Source organism: Pelophylax lessonae, assembly GCF_965119305.1.
Source record: "Pelophylax lessonae genome assembly, chromosome: 1".
NCBI lineage: Eukaryota > Metazoa > Chordata > Amphibia > Anura > Ranidae > Pelophylax > Pelophylax lessonae.
The window spans coordinates 761,596,546-761,604,942 of record NC_138768.1 but is presented as its reverse complement, the minus strand read 5'-3'; positions in this window follow the sequence as shown (position 1 = coordinate 761,604,942).

The following is an 8,397-nucleotide window of genomic DNA, read 5'->3' as shown; positions in this document are numbered from 1 at the left end:
TATGTATGTATATATATATATATATATATATATATATATATATATATATATATATATATATATACACACAGGTATATACAGTATCTCACAAAAGTGAGTACATCCCTCACATTTTTGTAAATATTGTATTATATCATTTCATGTGACAACTGAAGAAATTACACTTTGCTACAATGTAAAAGTAGTGAGTGTACAGCTTGTATAACGGTGTAAATTTGCAGTCCCCTCAAAATATCTCAACACACATGTCTAAACCGCTGTCAACAAAAGTGAGTACACGCCTAAGTGCAAATATCCAAACTGGGCCCAATCAGCCATTTTCCCTCCCGGTGTCATGTGACTCATTCGTGTTTCAAGGTCTCAGGGGTGTTTGGGGAGCAGGTGTGTAAATTTGGTGTTATTGGTCTCACTCTCTCACACTGGTCACTGGAAGTTCAACATGGCACCTCATGTCAAAGAACTCTCTGAGGATCTGAAAAAAAAGAATAGTTGCTCTACATAAAGATGACCTGGGCTATTAGAAATTTGCCAACACCCTGAAACTGAGCTGCAGAATGGTGGCCAAGACCATACAGTGGTTTAACAAGACAGGTTCCACTCAGAACAGGCCTCGCCATAGTCGACCAAAGAAGTTGAGTTCACGTGCTCAGCATCATATCCAGAGGTTGTCTTTGGGAAATGGGAATTGACGTATAAGTGCTGCCAGCATTGTTGCAGAGGTTGAAGGGGTGGGTGGTCAGCCTGTCAGTGCTCAGATGCCACATACTGCATCAAATTGGTCTGCATGGCTGTCATCCCGGAAAGAAGTCTCTTCTAAAGACGGTGCACAAGAAAGCCTGCAAACAGTTTCCTGAAGACAAGCAGACTAAGGACCTAAATCACTGGAACCATGTTCTGTTGTCTGATGAGACCAAGATAAACTTATTTGGTTCAGATGGTGTCAAGCGTGTGTGGCTGCAACCAGGTGAAGAGTACACAGACAAGTGTGTCTTGCCTACAGTCAAGCATGGTGGTGGGAGTGTCATGGTCTGGGGCTGCATGAGTGCTGCCGGCACTGGGGAGTCTCAGTTCAATGAGGGAACCATGAATGCCAATATGTACTGTGACATACTGGAGCAGAGCATGATCCCCTTCCTTCGGAAACTGGGCTGCAGGGCAGTTTTCCAACATGATAACAATCCCAAACACACCTCCAAGACAACCACTGCCCAACACCTACAAAATAATGCTAACTCTCAAAATATAGATGCTAATCCACAAAAAAGGTGTACATGCAATCAGCCAGACTAGACATGTTTCCCAGTGACACACTTCTTCAGGAGTAAAATGACGGAGCAAAGTTCTACAACAAAGGAACTGAAAAACAAACAGAATAACACCATCATTATAAATACCTTTTTTTCCCCCTTTTTATATCCTCTGTTCTCAGATGCAAAAGGAGCACAGAGAGCTGGAGGAGACACAGCAGCACACTGATCTTCCTAGTGAATGGCTGTGCAGGGTAGAACATGTCAATAACAAGTCTAATCATTAGAGGACAGCAGGCTGAGTTTCCAGCACAGCTAGAGAACTGACCAAACTGTGCTACCTTGCTTAGTGTGGTCAGTTTTCAATGGGAAAGTAGAGGGACTGGAAGGAACATCAGGGATTTCACACAAAGGAAGCAATACAAAGATAACAGGATATTTTTCCATACAAGTTCATAGAACAACAGGCACATATCAAAATAAACTGGAGCAGAACAGGGGTACAGAGAACTTTTCCATAATAAAGGCTGAAAGAGGTGTTTTAATGTCCACAAAGACAGCTAAGAACAATAACAATAATAACTAGGTTTATTTGACTGATAACCAAATAAAACAACCGTGCTAGGTCAAACTGCAAATAATACAAACATAATCTATAAATGAATAAATGAAGGCTGCCAGTACATACGGTAGGTGAATTAAATAGAAAAAGTACAGCGCCAAAATATATCAAACATTCTGTGTAGAAAAATCCAATCATGGTCAATTTTAAAGTCCCACAAAACAGGATGATATAATGAACCCCAAAGGCAGAGAACCAGGAAGTCCAGCACCAGAGTGGAATTACAGAGGAGAGGAAGGAACCACCACGTGCACAGATAAGGATGTCGGCTTACCAGAACGTCTTGACCATCGGTTAAGATTGGTCAAAACAAGCGTGTTTCCAAATTATATTCCAAGGCATAGGCAGTACACCATACACCAATAGTGATAACTTTCACATGTATAAATGGCGTTTCCAGACCTCTAGTGGATATTCAGCTGATACCATATACCTCCAAAAATAAAAGGAGACTCCAATGGCATAGTATAACGCTTTATTTTAAAAAATGGAACAGGCTATACATGTAGGTTTTGGATTTACGAGCAAAAAGATAGCAATGTGGAGCCCCACAACTGCCCAGACTACATGGGGAGCAGCGGCAAGATTGTTTGGGGCTTGGAAAGGGGTACCATTTATACGTGGACAATTATTACACAAGCGTACCACTTTTTAGTCACCCTTTTGATTCTGGAATTGGCGCATGTGGCACCGTGCAACCTAATCGCAGGGGCTTCCCCCAAAGGCTTGTAGATTCCTGACTTAGACGGGGAAGAGAGCCTGTTTGAAGTGTAAAAAGATTCTTGCAGTGAAGTGGAGGCACACACGGAATGTTTTTAGTTCTGTCCTCCATTTACTGCACCTGGTGGTTCCATCGAGCTGATTGGAGACCAGAATGGCCCCAATCATCTCTTTGGCCTAAGATACTGGAAGCTTTGAGCATTTCATCACTTTGGTTTCGCCAGATATAAACAGTGCCATTGAGAAATTGGGAAAGCATCTTATCACACCAGTCTTAGTGTGGTCAGATGCTTTAAGGGCAGAGGAGAGGTTTGAGTCTAATAGACACCATTGTTTTTTAAAAAGAGTACCTGTCACTACTTATTGCTATCATGGGGGATATTTAAATTCCCTGTGATAACAATCAAAATGATAAAAAAAAAAAAATAAATGAAAGGGCAGGTGTCAAAATAAAAAATAATAAAACAACAAAATTAAAGCACCCCTGTCCCCCCCCCCCGTGTTTGTGCCCAAAGTCAAATGCAATCATTGGTCTGGTGTCATAAGTAAACAGCAATTACAGCATGCATGTGAGGTATTACCACAAATGTCAGATTGAGGGCAGTTATTCTTGCAGTAGACCTCCTCTGTAAATTTAAAGTGGTAACTTGTAAAGGCTTTTAAAGGCTTTGAAAAATGTACGTAGTTTGTTGCCGCTGCACAGGTGTACCCAATTTTAAAGCATGTCATGTTTGTTATCTATGTACTCGGCATAAGATCATCTTTTATATTTTACCAAACCATTGGGCAATATATATTGTATTTGTGCATTCAATTTAAAAAAGTTTTTGGAAAATCGCAACGCAAATAGCATGTGACAAAAAAAATTGCAACACCCACCATTTTTTTCTGTAGGGCCTCTGATTTAAAAAAAAATATATAATTTTTGGGTGTTCAAAGTAATTTTCTAGTAAAAAAAGATTTTTTTTATGTAAACAAAGAGTCAGAAAAGGCTTGGTCTTCAAGTGGTTAGAAGAGTGGGTGATGTGTGGCATAAGCTTCTATAATTGGGCATAAAATGCCAGGACAGTTCAAACACCCCCCAAATGACCCCTTTTTGTAAAGTAGACACCCCGAGCTATTTGCTGAGAGGCATGTTGAGTCCATGGAATATTTTATGTTTTGTCACATGTTTCAGGAAAATTACAATTCGTTTTTTTTTTTGTTTGTTTTTTTACTCAAAGTTGTCACTAAATGATATATTGCTCACACATGCCATGAGTATATGTGGAATGAAACCCCAAAATACATTCTGCTGCTTCTCCTGAGTACAGTGATACCACGTGTGTGAGACTTTTTGGGAGCCTAGCTGTGTACGGGACCCCTAAATCCAATCACCGTCTTCAGGTTTTCTAAGGGTGTAAATTGCTTAATCTTACTTCCTCACTACCTATCACAGTTTCGGAGGCACTGAAATCTCAAGATAGAACACCCCCCCCCCCAATAACCCTATTTTGGAAAGTAGACACTCCAAGCTCTTTGCTGAGAGGCATGTTGAGTCCATGGGATATTTTATGTATTGTCACATGTTTCAGGAAAATGACAATTCGTTTTTTTTTTTTTTTTGTTTGTTTGTTTTTTTACTCAAAGTTGTCACTAAATGATATATTGCTCACACATGCCATGAGTATATGTAGAATGACACCCCAAAATACATTCTGCTGCTTCTCCTGAGTACAGTGATACCACGTGTGTGAGACTTTTTGGGAGCCTAGCTGTGTACGAGACCCTGAAATCCAATCACCGTCTTTAGGTTTTCTAAGGGTGTAAATTGCTTAATCTTACTTCCTCACTACCCATCACAGTTTCGGAGGCACTGAAATCTCAAGATAGAACAACCCCCCCCCCCCCCATAACCCTATTTTGGAAAGTAGACCCTCCAAGCTCTTTGCTGAAAGGCATGTTGAGTTCTTGTATTTTTTTTATATTTTGCCACAAGTTTCAGGAATATGACAATTTTTTTTTTTTTTTTTACACAAAGTTGTCATTTAAATTATATATTGCTCAAACATGCCATGGCTATACATGAAATGACACCCCAAAATACATTCTGCTGCTTCTTCTGAGTACGGAGATACCACATGTGAGAGACTTTTTGGCAGTCTAGTTGATTTCACTCCTCACTACCTTATCACAGTTTTGGAGGCCATGAAATGCCAAGATAACACAACCCCCCCCCCAAATGCAGGTCATATTAATTCCAACCTTCATGTAAAAGGAGAAATATTTTTTTTGCCTTTTGTTATACCTTAAGCACATGGATAATCACATTAACTACATGCTTGTAGCTTAAATTTTGATATTTGCACTTAAAATTATCATTTTGGCTAACTTTTTGAACTTTCAATAACACATTGGCTGTCAGTAAATTTTTTGTGTCATATTAGTAAAAAATTCTCTCTGTCAGTAAATGTTTTGTGACATGTCAGTAAATTTCATGTTGGGAGGTTCACAACCCTGCCAGGAGCAACGTACAATAGGTGGACTGGAATTTTTCTAATGTGGTGCATTATGCATTCTTAAGGTAATTTACCAAGACTATGTGGTAGACACATTTTTCACTTTACCTGTTAAAAAGGGAATATCCTATCTTAAGAATATACTATTAAATTATATAATTGCGCAAGAGTTTCCCAGAATAAATAATATGTCCTCCTGTACTAATTATGGTACTTTACAATGAATTAAGCATGCAATTTGAAAATTAGTTGCTTATTTATTTGACAATATCAAATTAAAAATATATATATCAGAGCCTGTATGCATACCCTGTAAGCTAGGTGTAATAAAGATTTTCATCTAATTAATTTTTTATAATGCTGTACAAACGCTAAAGCACTAAGCATCACAGATGCAGCCATAAAGCATTTAAATTGTTGTGAACTGGGAGCCATACAGATAACACATGCAATGGATTGATGTATGTGTGCAAACATAGAAAATTGAATTTGCTTTATTTTTCCAGGAGACACACTGTTAAACTAATGAAGACAATTGTACATTCAACATAATGACTTAAAAAAAGCGAAATTGAGTAACATTATGAAAATGTTTATTTTGGTGAAAAGCGAATGATTAAATTCACATGTGATGCACCTAGTGTTGCAAGTCATTAAATTATTCTCTGTGTGCTAGTTCAGTCACTAATGTGGTACGCTGAAATATTGTGCAATATTGCCATATTAGCGGAAACATTCTATGATGTATTTTTTTGCAAATGCAGATATGGGAAAAACAGGTAATACAATACAGCAAAAAGTGTGTATGCAAAATAATAAAGTTAAAAGAGATCTTTATTTAGACAGATGATGATCACTTTCAAATAACACTTTCCGCTTGCCTATTATTTGTATCAGCGTGATAAACATTTAGGAAATATGAACACTTCTATAGATGAAATCTTTTCTAAAAACATTAAAGTAATTGTTTTTGCAAGTAAACAACATAAATGTGCTTATCTATTTACAATATATGTTTCTTGTATAATTTACTGTAAAACTACAGTTCCTAAAGTAAATATAAAGCCTAAACTTTTTTTTTCCAATAAAATAGGGAATGGATAAAAACCTGTCAGTTTTTTTTTTTTTTTTCCATCTGTATCCAATTTGAGAGATTTCACTTCCTGTCCTGTTGACACAATTGAAAAATGGAAAATTGTCTATCAAATATTTACCGTAATTTTCCTTTCCTGAAGAACTCCATGGCAGCATATGTTCAGGTAGACCTGCCTCCTCTCCTATCCTATATTACCCCACTCCCATAAATCTTTTCATCCATGTTCTGTGACTAGCCTACTCATGAACTGGGAGGGGACTCCTGCTACCATGGAGTCCATCAGGAAAGGAAAATTACGGTAAGTATTTTATAGACAATTTTCCATTTCCCTAACAGACTCCATGGCATCATACTTTAGGGAAATAACTCACCATACACGCCCGGGTGGGCAGATGCTGAACAAACATTTAATTGGTACCATTACCCGACAGTACTTGAACCCCAAAGTTAACAGAGGATAAAGCAGCTGGTTCAACGCAATAATGAGACAGGAATGTGTTGATAGACGACCAAGAATTACTTCAGGTGCAACGTGTCTAGAGAATGCCCATGCCATAGAGAGGAGCCAAGCCCTTTACTCTGTACGCCCAGTAAATGGCCTGAATGAGCCACACAGCAACCGCTCTGGACAAAGCACGCATTCCTTTTTTCTTTCCATGAAGTAGAATGAAAATAAATTTAGACTGACAAAAGAAAATGGTGGCTGCCAGATACTGCTTCAGGGTATCACCCACATCGAGAGGATGGACCTAAGAATCTTCACCTGTCCTGAAGGTGGGGAAAACAATGTCTTGGTTTTCATGAAAAACAGAGATAACCTTGGTATTCGACCCAAGCATAGGGATTAAGATCACTCTATCCGGGAAAGAGGTTAGGAAATGCCCCCTTGAGCCCAGGCTCTGAATCTCTGAGCCCATCTTTGCCGAGGTAATAGTTCCAGAAACACTATTTTGAGAGTGAGTTATTTGATCAACAGAGGCCCAATAGAGACCAAACTGAGTCAAGAGAAGAAATCCAGGACCAAGGGAAGGTCCCAATTGGGGAATCTTGGCTTCCTTTGAGGCCTAAGCCTTATTAAACTCTTGAAAAACTGATGAACCAGTGAATGCCTGGCCCAAGACACTCCCGTAAAGGCTGAGATGGAAGACACCTGCACTCGGAATGAGCTAACAGACAGGGACAGATCCAGACCCACCTGTAGAAAGCCCAGTATGTCCTGGACCATAGGTGCCTCCCCTGGGCTGGTCCTAGGAGACAGATAGCTAGAGAACTTGGACCATATTCTCTCGTAGACCCTATTAGTGCTACTTCTCTGAGCATTCAGAAGTGTAGTGATAACTTTCACTGGACATCCTAAGGCCTCTCACCTCTCCCTCTCAACAACCAAAACTTGAGATGCAGACGTGCTGGGAATGGGTGTAGAGTAGGGCCCTGGGACAACAAATGCGGCCTGAGAGGTAGGGAAATCGGATCCCGGTAACTGAGAAGCGTCAGTAAAGGAAACCAGGGCCTGTTGGGCCAGTATGGAATTATCGCTAGGACCTCCACTGCTTCCATCCTCAGCCTCCGGAGAAACTGAAGAATAATTGGGACTTGTGGAAAAGCATAGGCTCTGTAAAACTTCCAGTGGTCCGTGAGAGCCTCCACCTCAAAGGCCCAGGGATCTCGGAACCTTGCGTAGTATCTTGAAAGTTTCTTGTTGTATGGGGCCACAAAGAGGTTGACCTCCAGGGAGAACCCCAGGGACTGAATCCAATCTAAGACCTCTCGGTGGAGTGACCACTCATTGTTGTTGAGCCTAACCCGAGAGAGAAGGTCCGCCTCCACTTTCTATACTTCCGGAACATAAGCTGCCGATAGATTGGACAGCTTCTTCTGTGCCCAGGACATAATTGTCTCCACCTCCCTGAGCAAGGACAGACTTCAAGTTCATCCCTGTCTTTTCACATAGGCTACTGCTGTTGTGTTGTCCAGCCTGAGCTTCACCGAGGTCCCCTGAGTCAGATGACGAAAGGCTTGCAGTGCCCTGAAGGCAGCTTGCAGTGCCCTGAAGGAATCTCTAGGACATTGCAGACTACTCCGTGAAAGGGAAAGGACCATCTACCCTGCACCACTTCTGACAGACAGTGAGCTCCCCACCCAGTATTGCTGGCATAATATTTTACCCTGACCCATGAAATGGGGGCTATGGAATTAAAATTGAGGAGATTCTCC